The 16,131-nt window shown below is 33.9% G+C and overlaps 1 pseudogene; it reads left to right on the forward strand.

The window, feature by feature from the left end:
* LOC106457161 overlaps positions 1-15,449 on the forward strand; it is a 56,396-nt pseudogene extending 40,947 nt beyond the window's left edge.
* Positions 15,450-16,131: the final 682 nt, after the last annotated feature.

The following is a 16,131-nucleotide window of genomic DNA, read 5'->3' on the forward strand; positions in this document are numbered from 1 at the left end:
ATATATATATACAACTTTATAATATTTGAAAGCTTGTTTGTTTGTTTGAAGTTAAGCACAAAGCTGCACAATGAGCTATCTGTGCTCTGCCCATCACGGGTATCGAAACCCGGTTTCTAGCGTTGTAAGTCTGCAGACATAATGCTGTGCCACTGGAGGGCCACGCAAAGCTACTCGAGGACTATCTGTGCCCAAATTTTGAATTGATGGACTAAAGGGAAAGCAGCTAGTCAACACTACTTATCGCCAACTCATGGGCTATTCTTTATCAACGAATAGTAGCATTGAACGTCACAGTCTAACGCCTCAGCAGCTGAAAGGGTGAGCAAGTTAGGCGAAAGACTCCGATACCGCGACCCATAGATTGTAAGTCGAGTGTGCTAATCACCAGGCCATGCTATATTCTTAGCAACAATTATATAATGATACTTAAATAAGTATTTAAATTCATCGAAAATAAATTACTTCCCTACTGTAAACCTAATTTACATAAAACCAAAATTTAGGACGTTCTTCCCCGATTTCTAATAAATGATAAAAACACTCTTCGTTGAAATAATACAATGGATTTTCGTGATGATTATTATTTAAAAAAATCCAAAGAAGGCGAAGAGTTTCATTCTTTATTTACATTAATTGTCTTTTCTTTTTTTTACGAACAGAAATTTGTTCACCCTCCTTATATCATATTACAATATATCCCCCAATGTAGCATGATATACGCAATCTTTATTTTTAAGGGGCATAAAAATAAAAATATTGCTAGTCTTTAATAACCAATTCTGTGAGTCAGTAAGTTAAATCTCCTATTTATTACACCTACAACTAACTGGGAATTTTTATGAACTTTAGGTTTCATTGTCATTGAAGTAAGCTTGCATAATGAACGTCCTCAGTGACTCAGCAGTAAGTCTGCGTGCTAACAACGCTAAAACCGGGTTTCGATATCCGTGATAGGCACAGCATAGGTAGCCCACTGTGTAGCTTTGCGCTTAAAAATAAATGAAAATTATAATGAACACTTATGTAGTTCTTTATTGGATAGATATTGTTGTGGTTTTAAAACATAGACATAAATAACCCCTTCATACGAAAAGCACAAATATAATATCTATAACATACATTATATATTAGTTTGATACAGTTGGGATATTTCTTATTTCACATTTTCAGCTACAGTTACAACGTCTCTTACTCGACTATAACAAAAGTTTAAATAAATGTTTTGGTTAGGATCGTGCATTACGAACAACGAGTCAAAACTTTGCTTTATAAGAAGAAGTTCCAAGAAAGAATAAGTGACTGTAAACAAAAAGTTGAAGGTGAGTTCAGTCAACTCCTGTAATAAAATTAGAAATAATTTATCAAGAATGTTTTTAAGCTGAAATAGTTGGTTATCTATGCATTAATGATATGAAAATAGTTACATTTTAAGTCAAAACGTATTACAAAAATATTCGTTAAATTGATTATGTTCAATTTATTTCGTTAGCAGTATCTTTAAAAGGTTAACTAAATATGCCGTTAAGTAAACCAGGAAATGATGATTAGATATTTTCTTATTGTTAATTTTGAATAAAATTGAATTGTTTCATAAATAACTAGAGGGCACTTAGTAGAGCGCATAACTCCCCACGCAGCGTTTATCATATTCGGCTCTCAAAAAATACGAAAATGTGTCCATGTGTCCGTTGTTATCAAAGGATAGGGACCATTTTTTGTCACGACAATGAGGACTAATATTCTACATATGTCCACCAAACTTAATCAAAATCCGACCATTTTTGACTGAGTTACAGAGCAAAAATAGTGTGAAAAATCGGTCCCCATGTTAACAGATAGGTATTTGTTTTTAATTTTAGTGACCTTGCTGTGACCTTGACCATCCAAAAACTAATTACTTCTAAGTTGGATCATAGTCCAAATATGTACCAACTTTCGTCCAAATCCATTCAGCAGCTTTCGAGAAATCACACACAAGGGTGAAAACATAACCTCGGTCCACCTTCGTTAGCGTATACAATAAATATACAGGGGTTAATTTGCTCCGCCAATCACTATAAGTTTCCTAACGTCAATATAGCATTCGGAAACTGATCCGTTTGACCCTTTTATAATTAACGGGGCACTCAGTAGAGCGCATACCTCCGCCACACAACGTTGATCATATTCAGCCCTCAAAAAATACAAAAATGTGAACTTATATCTGTAGTTATCAACGAACACGGAATATTTCTGACAGTACAATGAGAAATAATATTCTACAAAAGTCCACCAAGTTTCATCAAAATCCGATCATTTTTGACTGAGTTATAGAATAAGCGTTGTGTGAAAAATCGGTCCCCGTGTTAAAAAATAGGGATTTTTTTTTTTTTGGTTTTGCTGTGACCTTCCAAAAACTATTCACTTCTTCATTGGGCCATAGTCCAAATGTATACCAACTTTCGTCCAAATCAATTCAGCCATTTTCGAGAAATATTACTGACAAACACACAATCAAATACACACACGGGGGGGTGAGAACGTAGCCTAAGGTGGCGGAGGTAACTAGATATAAATGGTATACTTTTATTCAAACCTTTCCGTCCAGATGCGTTGAATTTAGTTGTGGGCAAGACGTATTGTTCATGAACTTACTTTGAGCCTCACCGCACTTTTAAGTTATATGTCACGGTGGTTGTTCCATGCTTTTATATTGTATTTTCCCTGATGTGTAAGTCACGCCCAACTAAAGGTGTGGCGCAGAAGTTGCACAAATTATTATGAGCCTGTTAATATGTATAATGAAAATTAACACCGATGCTAATAGTCTAGGAATGTGAAGGAACCGGTCGAACTAAAAATGTGGTATTAAAACAAACCTTGAGTTTTCGATCTGAAAAAATATATTTTAATTTCACGCCTGCTCCAGTATCTAGTTGATACCTAATGCCCCCAGTGGCACAGCGGTATGTCTGCGGACTTACAACGCTAGAATCCAGGTTTCGATACCCGTGGTGGGCAGAGCACAGATAGCCCATTGTGTAGCTTTGTGCTTAATTACAAACAAATACAAAACAAATGATACTTAATGATAAAATAGCCGACCTCTTGTGGCAAAGCACAAAATGTATTTAAACGTCTAAGTTATCGATCTTATTTCTTGTTTTACACAAATGTTTGAGTATCCCATTTATGTCTTTGTGCGATTTGTTCACTTCTTAATACCACAACAATAACAGTTGAATAGATGACGTTTTGATACATTTAACGATACTGAAATTTGCTTTAGCTTAGCTGATTATGCAAGTTAACTTGGATTCATTACTCTGCGAGTCAGGTGAATAATAAGACAGATTTGCTCCCTTCCCACAAGCTACATATTTATTATTTACATTTTTTTTTTGTTTAATGCCTGCGTCATGTGTCTTGAGTATTTAATATGCTATAATATTTAGCAGTTTATAACTGTTTGTAAAACAAAACGATATATTTCATATGCAACGTTTCTGTATTTGTTTGTTTTATGTAATGTCATTCTTTACTATTTGTTTATATAATGTCATTAATTGTTGCTTAACTTTTTAATGCCCCCCCCCCCGGTGGGACAGCGGAAAGTCTACGGATTCACAACGCTAAATGCAGGTGTTCGATTTCCCTCGGTGGACACAGCAGATAGCCCAAAATGGCTTTGCTCAAAAATAACCAAACGAAAAACTGTATAATTTGTGTTTTATTCCATTATTGTATAGTACTTGACTGAAACTCGTTGATTTGTCTTGCTCTCATACAGTTGTTTAGTACGATAGAAATGAATAAAAAACCCTATAACCCGAGCGCTTTCGAAAAGTGGACCTTTCTTCTTCAGAGACAAACTGTTTAGTACGTACATACGTTACTTTTCTTATAGATCCTCTTGTACCGTATCGTTTATTTACAGTCGAATCCTCTGCTTGTTTTACCTCATACCAATAATTAACATTAGTTTGTGTTATGTTTCATCATTGTTTAGAAGTCAAATTCATTAGTTTTGTTTTGTTTTGTTTCATACAATTTGTTCGTAGTTGATTTTTTTTTCGTTTATCTTGCGTTCTGTTGTTATTTTACAGTGATTATAAGTAGTTTATTTTGTCTCATACTTATACTCATTTCCTTGTTTACAATATACCACTGTTAAATTATAAAATACATTGGTTTTTATTGCGTACAATTAGTATGACATTGATTTATCTTGTGCCATTGGTAATACCCAAATGTATTAGTTTTTATGTTTTACCATTGGAATTGTCCAAATTATTCGATTTTATGTTATGTCATTGGTAGGTTTTAAAATCATTTGTTTTTCGTCAGGTTAAGCATTAAATCTTCTTGTGTGCCATATCATTGATTTGTAGTTGAGGCCCCAGTGGTTAGTATGTGATATTTACATTCATTAAGCTTTTCATAATTGGCTGTGTCCTTAATGAATTTTTACTTACAATATTACTTTCCCAGAGTAAAAATTTCAGTTAAGGAGAAAACTAAGTTAAGTTTATACTACAGTTCTAAATGACTGATTACGCGGATACTTAGATGTTAATCGCCAAGCTTTTTTTTTCGCTTCAAGATTAAGGATGGTGTTACCGCACGATTGTATCACCTCAGTTTTTCAAATATTTTGTCTTTTTTTAACCGCTTTGTTTAAAGTTAATTCGATGGGTTTAGCTGTTTTAGAAGCTTCCAGAGAAGTACAGCGAAGCAAGAGACTAAAGAAACTTCTTGAGGTGGTGCTGGCCTTTGGTAACTACATGAACAAAGGACAAAGGGGAAATGCTTGGGGCTTCCGGCTAGTTAGTCTCAGCAAGATTGGTGACACAAAGTCGGGCATCAACCGCAATGTTACACTTCTGCACTTTCTTATTGAAACCTTAGAGAAAAAAGTAAGTATGCAGTTACCCTCTAAGCACTACTGTAGCTCTGTGCATTACTTAATCGTCGTATAGAAAAAGTAAGAGCGAAAAACAGCATTAATCACCCAACGTGTTATACCTAAGGTGTTACTGCTAGAGATTATCTTCATATGAGTCAACTTGACATCAGGTTTGTTTTGGCTTGAATTTCGCGCAAAGCTACACGAAGGCTATCTGCGCTAGCCGTCCTTAATTTAGCAGTGAAAGACTAGAGGGAAGGTAGCTAGTCATCACCACCCACCGCCAACTCTTGGGCTACTCATTGACCAACGAATAGTGGGATTGACCGTAACATTATAACGCTCCCACGGCTGAAAAGGATTCAAACCCGCGACCCTCAGATTGCGAGTCAAGCGCCATAACTACCTGGCCATGCCGGGCCTACTCGAGATGGGAAAATGTTCAAATTTCATCTAAATAAATTTATGCAGAAACACTTCCATTGTGCACAAGGGCCTGGCATGGCCAGATGTTTAAGCCACTCCACTCGCAATCTGTGGGTCGTGAGTTCGAATCCTCCGCCGTCCCAACCAAACATGCTTGCCCTTTCAGCCTTGGAGACGCTATAATGTGACGATCACACCCATTCTTCGTTGGTTAAAGAGTAGCCCAAGTGTTGGCGGTGGGTGGTGATGACTAGCTGCCTTCCCTCTAGTCTTTCACTGCTAAATTAGGGACGGCTACCACTGATAGTCCTCCTGTAGCTTTGCGCGAACTTCCAAACAAATCGTGCACAAATATTATTTTTACAATGATTAGTTTTGTTAGGTGTCACGTATCTCGCCTAGTTTTTTTTTCTTTTATCCGTCTAGGAAAGTATAGTATTATGCAGTAGGACACTAAGAGTAGAAATCTAAGCTGAAAACAACAATTATTTTCTTTATTTTCAATGGTATCAAACCTGCAAATAGACTAGGAATTGAATATCCGACAGCCGCTAAGCTCCTATTAAAACAATACTTGTTTTATTGTTTTCATATTTTTACAGAATATATAAATGTATTAATAAATGTATTGTGTGCTCTCATAATCCAAATATCGAGTTTTCTTTAGATAATATTAACTCTGGTGTCTGCCAACTAATAGGAAACACTAAAAATTATTGTTCATTTGGAAATATTTCATTGAAAACCCCAGCTTATTACCTGTATAAATACTTACTCAAACAATATATTATATCACAGGAAACCTTGATATAAACATTACTTGCTTTCTTGAAATATTTGCGCCTTTGAAGCAGGTTACAGGAGGGAAGTGTGAGCTAGCATGTTCTTCATATTGTTTATAAATGACATTGATAAGAAAATAAACTAAAATAAACTCGATATACAAATGGTTGCTAACAGTATTTACAAAAAAAAAGTCATAGAAATAAGACTAAGGTGATATTAAAATCATAAATAATATTCAACGTTAAACTGGTACACAATTAAAAACATTTTATTTAGGCTTATCTATGGCCTTCAAAAAGTTGACGACTCAATTAAGATGATATTGTCAATGTATAAATCAGATCACTAGAGGGCAGTACTCCCACATTTATTTACTATCGATAAAGCAACACGTATATTAGCAATCCTACCTAGTTTTCTAATTTTTACATGTTTACATTACCTTCTCGACTACCTGGTATTTGTACATCTTGTATTGTTTTTGTTCTTGTTGTGAAACGTGTTCTAATCTGAATAATCGGGTTAACTGTTAATTTATGAGTTACTTAAGGCGCATATCAGCAATTTATCAAATGTATTCTATTGAGAATTATTAAAGTAGAAATAACCTTCTTAAGGAGTTTATTCTGAATTTTTCGATAATCAACAATATTTGGTACCATGAAATGTCTCTGATTTACAGCAAATATTATAAAGGTTTGTATCTTTTCATAGTTTAAAGACGTTCTAAAACTAGAAGAAGAGATTCTCCATGTTCGACAAGCAGCAAAAGTAAAGTACGTATAAGTAGTTTCTTTTATGATTTTTACCTTTGAAATAAATTTTGTATATTGAATGTGCAGGTGCAGGACTAACAAATAAAAATATGTACTTGTTTTCATGGGCATTTTAACATCTTGTAAATGATAAGCCTGAACCATAAACACAGGCGTACTTTAAGATAGCAGTAAATCTTGGTTCAGGGTAAACAATATTCTGGTAGAGACTGAGGTTGAAGCTCCAAATTAGTAGATAAAATATACACTACTTCATTAGGTTAATTCTAGATTATGTCTGTTTTACTTGGTTAAATGTGAAGGTTTATATTAATCTAAAGTTCGTGAAAATTCGAAATATAATCCTTCAAGCAGCAGTTAGACTTCCTACTTACATTCTGGTATCTGTGATAAATGATCACTGTAACATCCAGACTCTAGCAATGAGCCTTGCTAGTTCAACAATGAAATATTTCTACTATAACTTAAGTAAAAATCAACAAACTTAATCTAGAATGAGACAAATACACCCCATCAACAAACATTACATTATATAAACTTGTATTGATTTCCTATTCATATCAGTCCCATATAACGAGCTATACAATTCTTCCAAAATCCGAAGGCATTAGACGTATGAGACAAAAGACTATACCGTTTACATGCTTTTTAAGAGATTTTATGCATACCACCTATATTATGTCGAGTATGCTGAACTATAAACTATTAGAAACTTCTCCTAGCCTGTGATGGAATTCAAATAATATACGCTGATATATACGTTTACAATTGTTTTACAACTGTAACTATGGTGGAACAGGTAAATCATTGTCTACAACTGTTTTACAACTCTATCTATGCTGGAATAGGTAAATCATTGTTTACAATTGTTTTACAACTGTAACTATGGTGGAACAGGTAAATCATTGTTTACAATTGTTTTACAACTATATCTATGGTGGAACAGGTAAATCATTGTTTACAACCGTTTTACAACTCTATCTATGCTGGAATAGGTAAATCATTGTTTACAATTGTTTTACAACTGTAACTATGGTGGAACAGGTAAATCATTCTTTACAATTGTTTTACAACTGTAACTATGGTAGTACAGGTAATACTGATGCTGTCCATTCTTAACTCCAACTCACGAAGAATGGAAGATAAAAATTACAAGACGTCACATGGCTTTAGATGAGTATAAGGGAGACTCTAGCGATGCCCTGATTTACAGCTAACTCACTTGAGCTAAACACCTACTAGTAGAAGCTCTTAAACATGTAACCTCATTCTCAAGTGTGTAGAGTTTACATGTCTTAAATTGAAGGTGGGCTAACCCTTATATTTTTCAAGGATCTAGGTGATTTTAAAGGAGAAATTTTTTATAGAAGGTCTCATGGCAGTTACAGCTGTAACCAAAACCGCACATGTTGCTGTTGTGTCAAAGAAAACGACCTTTAGAGACATGTCAGTATGGGCTACAACTGGTAACACTCAAAGTGGAACGAGAAACAGTGGTAGGAAGACAATCATGTGTAATTGAAACCGTGGAACTTGGGCTCTATCGTGAAACGTGACAAAAATATAGAATATAAGATACATTTAGAGTCTATATTAGACGGCAGTGTCTAGTACAAGAGCAAAAGTGTGTAATATGAGATCACTCATTTGGGATAGCATGGTAGATCGGCTCTACACAAACATTCATTACTCATAGAAACACACATTGGAAACGTGAAATCAGATCATTAACAGACCACTAACCCAAAAACAGCTCTAAAAGTGGTTTAGTCAGATGTTCACCTTTTCCCCATCCAAAATACGTGTATGTGGAGATAGCCCAAAGAAGTATTACAACTATAACACTTTCTTGGGCTTTAGCTGCAAGGTAGTTGTAAGCGGTTCCTTAACAGGATGGGCAGGCTTTATTTGTGTCGACATGGCTCAAATAACTAACCACTATATTTTAGAAGATCAGTTTCACCCTATAATCCAGTACTGTTATCCTGCTGCTGGTTATAGCTTTGATGATGACAATAAACTATCCATACTGTACCATGTTCATTTTCCAAATACTACACAACAACTCTTGCCTAATAGCCAGATCGTAGTTCGGATAAATCATTACGAAGTATTTTTGAAACGAGATATCAACATCGCTTTTCTTCTCTGGCATCTTCGAGGAAATTTCTTTTTAAGAGATGGCATGTAGTATTCCTCTTAAACCTTGCAACAGTTTTACGTTTTACTGCCAAATGAATTAGTGCTATCCAAAAGACTCATGGCAGCCCAATACCATATCAAGCCCATTTTAGCACAAGAATTTTAAATATGTTTTGACCTATCCCTGTATAAGTAATGTTCAGTTGTTACAAGCTGTTCACCAATTATATTATTTTTCTTTGAAAAAAATATTTTTGAAACTTTTATGATTTTGTGTTAGATATGTATGATATTATATAATAATAGATTGTTGATAAATGCAAGTATTTTTGTATTTTCTTGGGGTGACACAAGGGAACGGTAAATTAGTAGGTGTTTGTTTGTTTGAAGTTAAGCACAAAACTACACAATAGGCTATTTGTGCTCTGCCCACCACGTATCGAAACCCGGTTTCTAGCATTGTAAGTCCGCAGACATACCGCTGTGCTACTGGGGGTCAGTTAGTAGGTGTTAACTGCTTTTGACAAATGTTGCATACACTGTATTTAATAATATACCAAAGTTATTTAACATCTTCGATCATATGTCTGATAAACAATTCTGGTGTTCATTTACTCATTTCCTTCTATAACTTTTTGTTTTATCTTTCCAGTAATAAGAAAGTTTTATTTCTGAACCATTGATTTCGCGTTGCATTAAGCACCAAACACATGATCACAGTGAAAGAGACATCAAGGGGGAGTATTGTTTGTGTTAACTTACAGAACATGTATCACGAAAGTCAAAATCAAACTTCATTGCCTTGTAATTAAAATACTTATATTTATGTATGTAAAATATTGTTAAACAACCAAGGACATTATAAGTAACAAATATTACATGCATTGTTTGCGTGGAAACCTCATTTTTGTAACTTTAATATGTTCGAGAAAAACGTTTTTCAAATAAATCATACATATTAACCGATACATGTTTTTCTATGTTTTAAAAATGTAAACGGTGAAAATCTCCAAATGAACAATTCATGATGTAAGAAAAACACGTAGGTTCAAGAAGTCTTGATATAAATGAAGAGTGTTATCCTTTGTTTTCTTCATAAACCTTCGGGGTGTTTATTTGAACAACTGATGTATGTATGTATGTCGATTTTCTTAGCACTTAGGCCATAGCATATATCCTTTAGGAGACAATGAGAACTCAGAGCATAACAGATAATAGTAACTTAAAGCATAGCAGAAATCCTTTCAGAGACAATGCTAACTTAGACCATAGCAGATATCCTTTAAGGGACAATACTAACTTAGAGCATAGCAGATATCCTTTAAGGGACAATACTAACTTAGAACATAACAGAAATCCTTTCAGAGACAATACTAACTTAGAGCATAGCAGATATCCTTTAAGAGACATACTAGCTTGGAGCATAACAGAAATCCTTTAAGGGACAATACTAACTTAGAGCATAGCAGAAATCCTTTAAGAGACAATGCTAGCTTAGAGCATAGCAGATATCCTTTAAGGGACAATACTAACTTAGACCATAGCAGATATCCTTTAAGGGACAATACTAACTTAGAACATAACAGAAATCCTTTCAGAGACAATACTAACTTAGAGCATAGCAGATATCCTTTAAGAGACATACTAGCTTGGAGCATAACAGAAATCCTTTAAGGGACAATACTAACTTAGAGCATAGCAGAAATCCTTTAAGAGACAATGCTAACTTTGAGCATAGCAGATAACTGTCAGGTTTTGTAAGACCGGATTCTTTACAGTAGGTGTCTGTGACTTGTTGGTAATAAATTTCAACTATAAACAAACAACAACACAGTCCATTTGTTTTAAAAATAATATATTACAACAAATCAAACGTATATACAAATGTTTGTTACACTGTTGGTTACCACAGTTGTATTCAGAGCCTTAAATAATTGTCTAATTTTAGTCAAAGTCTACACAAGCTGATTCAGTTACTTTAGGACACAATTGACAAGACAAATTATTCTTCTCTACTCTGTTATTATAGTACACTCTGTGATAATTTCACTTTAAAAATCGCCACTGCATACTCTTTATCGTTAAGCTCAAGATCGCGCAGTCTAGAACTAGAACCCAATAATAATTTTTCGACACGTATCTATACCCCGACAGTAGTCTAGAACATTCCATGCAATACTAGATATTATGCTGCAATAATACTCGATTTAACTCTACAAGAAACTCAGAAAGTTCTAGCAACATGATGCAATAATCTCACTATTGTAAACAATCGCTAATTCAAAACAAATGAACTACACAATGGATGATTTGTAGAGTTACGTAAACAAACTTACCCTAAAATATAGCTTCTAAAAATAACTAAATATGACATCCGCGCTATATAAACTACCTAAATCATAACGTTCGCATTACACTTAAATTGAAACAGTTGTGTATATCTAAGAATATCCTTTAAGAGACAATGCTAACATAATGGTTAATAGCTATAATTCTTAAGAGCGTACATAATATCAATGACATTCACTTCAAAATAACTTGAATGATAACGTTTGTATTTGTTCACTTTTTCTTTAAACTTCCATCTTCACGTAATGGCCATTTATTGAATATATTTATTTTCAAATGGAGAAACTTATTGTGAAATAAACTGTTATTTTAAACAAGTAATATATAGGCAAGTGCATGATATTATCGTTACTGCATAATACATGCTAACAGTTACATGATATTATCATTACCGAATTTCTTAATTTTCACCATAACGTAATAAATCACGTGTTTACACTTTTCTGTAATCAACTTATTATTTTAAATCTAAAATAGCCTGACTGAACTGTCCAAGGAGATTCGAGCCTTGAATCAGGGTCTTCAAGAAATTCAGAAGGTAAGTACTACTTCCATTCCAATAATAAAGAGAAGTCATCTCAGTCACTTGATAATTCAAGACACGCGCATTCTACGATCAATTATTGTCATTTGTCGTGTTTCACGAAAAGCATAGTATCAATTTACATGCAACTTATTCGAGTTATTTCGTTTGAATCTTCACCTATTGACCGAGGAGTAAATTAACGAGACTACCTTTTTGTAACATATTATTCGGAATTTTAAGATGTTGTTATAAAACATATATTAAAATGGAGTCAGTGATTAAAAAAGATTAAGATTTGGGAACATAAAGATTGGGAACTTTTGATTGAACTACAAAGGATCGAGGACAGCGAGTTATGCTGTTATAATATATGTTTATAGGATTTCTTGTTATCTAGCTAGTAATTGTTCCCGACTTTTCTTGAAAGTCTTTTATAATAATTCTTTATCTTTACCCATGACGAATGCACAGTTAGCCAGATATATCAACGTACTGCTTTTGTACTAAAAATAAATATTTATTATCTCATTTCTTCAGGAATTAGAGTTTCATCGAACACAGCAGGAACAACGTGAGGATAGGTTTGTCCCAATTATGAAAGAATTTCTCACCAATGCTACATACAAATTTTCAGAACTTGAGGATAACTTTCAGGATATGAAGCAACGGGTATGTTGTGAAAACTTGAGTCAGTGGTCAAACATATGAAGATTTCAAATTATATTTTACTGGTGCTGATTCCTTTTATTTATTTATTTATTTTCACCTTGTTGAATTTGAGGTTTATAATAAGTTTAATTAATTTATCGGTGCTAGTACAAAATCGTAAACTAACCCTTGAAAAAGAATTTTTATAACGTTAGAAAGTACAGTATTTAAGGTATTCATTCGGAAAAGTGCTAGCATGCTGTATACCCATCACATTTATGTATATATAAATATATATATATTACGTTTCTTTCTTCAGTATGAAAAGGTGGTTCGATTATATGGGGAAGATCCAACACAGATGCAATCTGACGAGTTTTATGCTATTTTTGACTCGTTTTTAACTTCCTATAATGAGGCCCGCCAAGAATGTGACAATATGAAAAGAAAAAGAGAACTAGATGAAAAAAAAGCTAAACAAGAAAAAGAGGTATATATTTTTATATTTTAATCAACAAAAACTGTATACGTATACTTGTAAACCTCCTGAATGATAAACATTTATAGTTGTTGACCTATGCTAGTAAACAATGTGGTAAAACAGTCCCCTTCGGTAAAACGCCACCACTGTACATCACCGGTTATGATGTGATGCTGTCTAGAGTGAATTATATGTAACTATTTTTCACGTAATTCCTTGCATAAAGACAATAACTAAGAAGCGCGAGTATGAATGATCAAGGTGCGACTTCAATTTTTTTTATCAACTTTGACCTCAGGTCAAATAGACAGTCGCATTTTGCATAAAAGAAACACACCCCACATCAATGACGTATATTTCTGCTATAGGCTTCGGCTGTAATGTACATCATTGTCCTACAGTTAATACACACGTTCTTTTGCGCCATTGTCCTATATATTGTGTAACTTTCCCATAGCACAAGGCCTTTCCGATATTTGCTGGGAGCATGTAAATGATGATTTATGTTATTTAAACGCAGTAATTTAATCCAACCTAATAAGAAAACGACAACAACCACAATAATTGCAATTATTTCAATATATACAAAAAAAGGACTATGGCCAATCTTTGTTTTAATTAAAAATGACATTTAAATAAACAAAGGTTTATTTTAAAACCTTCTGGCTTTTCATGACAACCATCTTAACTGATAAAAACCACATTCAAAGTTAAGGTGGCCGTCTTACCCACCATCAGCTACTTCTGTAACTATCACTTTATGGTAGTGTCAAAAATTACTTTCAGTATGTATAGGTTTTTGCATTCTCCAACAGCGACGTAAGTTACAGTGTTTAAAGTCTCCATCTAAAAAAATCTCTAAGGAAAGTCCACCTAGTTATAGGAACAAAAGGCCAAAGAGAATGAAAACTGTATTATAGAATAATTTAAAGAGAAACTATAATGAGGAGCATACAATTATATGTGAAAACTAGTCCTTACCGCACAAGATTGAAATTGGGGCCAACAATCCACCATTAAGTGGACCTGGGAGTGACTAGTGTGGTGGAACCTTTACCTTGTCATGGACAAGTACATACCTAATAAAAGTTTGTATTGGATAGTTGACTTTTTTAAAGTTTTCTAAGAAGAATGACCTAGTGGGTTTAGCATTCATCCTCCACCCACACACACACAAACTTCAGATTTCAACCACTAGACATACTACTGTGGCAATCCACTTTTTTTCTTTCTAACAATTACTTTTATATCTGCAACTGTCAACGATTTGTGCTCTTAACAAACAAATGTATTGTTGTAGCCGTCAACACCTCGTACTCTCTAATATTTACGTGTACTTCATAGCTATGAACCTCTTGTACTCTTTAAGAATGGTTTATATAACTATTGTTATCAATTCTTTTATCTTTCAACAGTGACATTTGTCTTGAAAATATACGGGGATAAAGTTATGCTTGTTCACTAAATTTCTACTACATTTGCATCCCGTTTAGTGTGTAAATTTTGAAAGTAAGAGTCACAATTAAGTTGTTCATAGTAACATATATCTACTTCACAATAATTTGATTTAGTAAATATTCACATATCTTAACACTACGCAAATTTATCAATGTTTGTATGCAATTAAATGACATGGTATATAGCCAAATCCATACTTTTTAAAATATTACTTTAAAAGAATATACATTTCTTATTATTTATTTTAGTTGAAAAAAGATAAATCTGGAAAAGAAGCTACCAACAAGATAGTCAACGGTACAAAGAACAGTGCTATTAATGGCATTCGTACTATCCATGGCAGTTCAGACAAAGGAGAATTCGACGACTTGATTTCTGCTCTCCGGACTGGAGACGTTTTCGGAGACGACCTTGCAAAATTTCGACGCAACAAGAGACGTGGCAGTCAGCAACATGCGTCAACACTTGGAAGTGAAGTAAGTCAGAGAGGAGGCTCTCTTCGAGAAACGAGCAGAGAAAGAATCTCGTCACCTGTGCGTACAAAAAAGGCATAAATCCAAGCGGGGTCTTGTGATTACTGTGTTTTGGCATTACGAATTCAAATGGTTTCTGTAAAAAAGGAACGCACAAGAGACACATTTTTAACCAATACTTTGTCATGATGTAGTTTTCAAATGAACAAATCTCCTTTATCAAACGCCATACGAATGGACCTCCTAAAAAGTGATAGTTTTTGGATCAAAGTGCATCCTTTAAACTTATGTTATATGATGTGTTTGTGTGTAGATATTTATTCAAGTCAGGTAATATACTTAGCCCACTTTACTGACTTTGTGCCAGTCAATATCGTCTGTACACTGCCTCCTGATTCACCATTCTTACATTACTGTATAGTTTTTAGTATCTCGTCATTGTTACATGGGCTTCTCGTAATGCATTAGAAATACATGTCCAAGTTCATGTGGCTAATTCATCGTGTTGTTTTGGATGTGCTAAACAAACACAATCTTCTTTTTTTTAAATCATCACACTACATCAATACTGACTTTGTATCTTTATATAGTGAACTATGTTTCCAGTATCAAAGAAACTATATCTAAACACTAATGCAAAGTGCAGATATTCTTAAAGTTTGGAGAAAATATATATATATTCAATTTTTCAATAAACAAGAACGTATTTGTTCAAGACAATACATAATATACAGACTTGCTTAAGTCGTGGAATTAGTCAATAGGCCCATTACGTTCAATTCTGATTTTCCTTTTTGTTATATATATACTGTATTTTACCTATGTCTCTTGACACTTCCATAAAAGTGATCATTCTCAAGTATATAAAAAAAAACTGAAAGAGAGTTATTGGTTGTTAAAAATTAAATGTGGAACTCAAATTTAAAGCATTAAACAGCTCTAAAGATTTAGAGTGCAACTGAAATATATTATTTAATTTGAACTCTGAACCTTTAGTCAACTCTTATCTTCCAATTAAAGTTATTTAATCTGAGGGTCGTGGGTTCGAATCCCTGTCCCAGCCAACATGCTCGCCATTTCAGCCGTGGGGGAGTTATAATGTGACAGTCAATCTCAATAGTAGTCCAAGAGTTGGCGGTGGGTGGTGATGACTAGCTGTCTTCCCTTTAGTCTTTCAC

This window comes from Limulus polyphemus, unplaced genomic scaffold (genome assembly GCF_000517525.1).
Source record: "Limulus polyphemus unplaced genomic scaffold, Limulus_polyphemus-2.1.2 Scaffold298, whole genome shotgun sequence".
NCBI classification, from domain to species: Eukaryota; Metazoa; Arthropoda; class Merostomata; order Xiphosura; family Limulidae; genus Limulus; species Limulus polyphemus.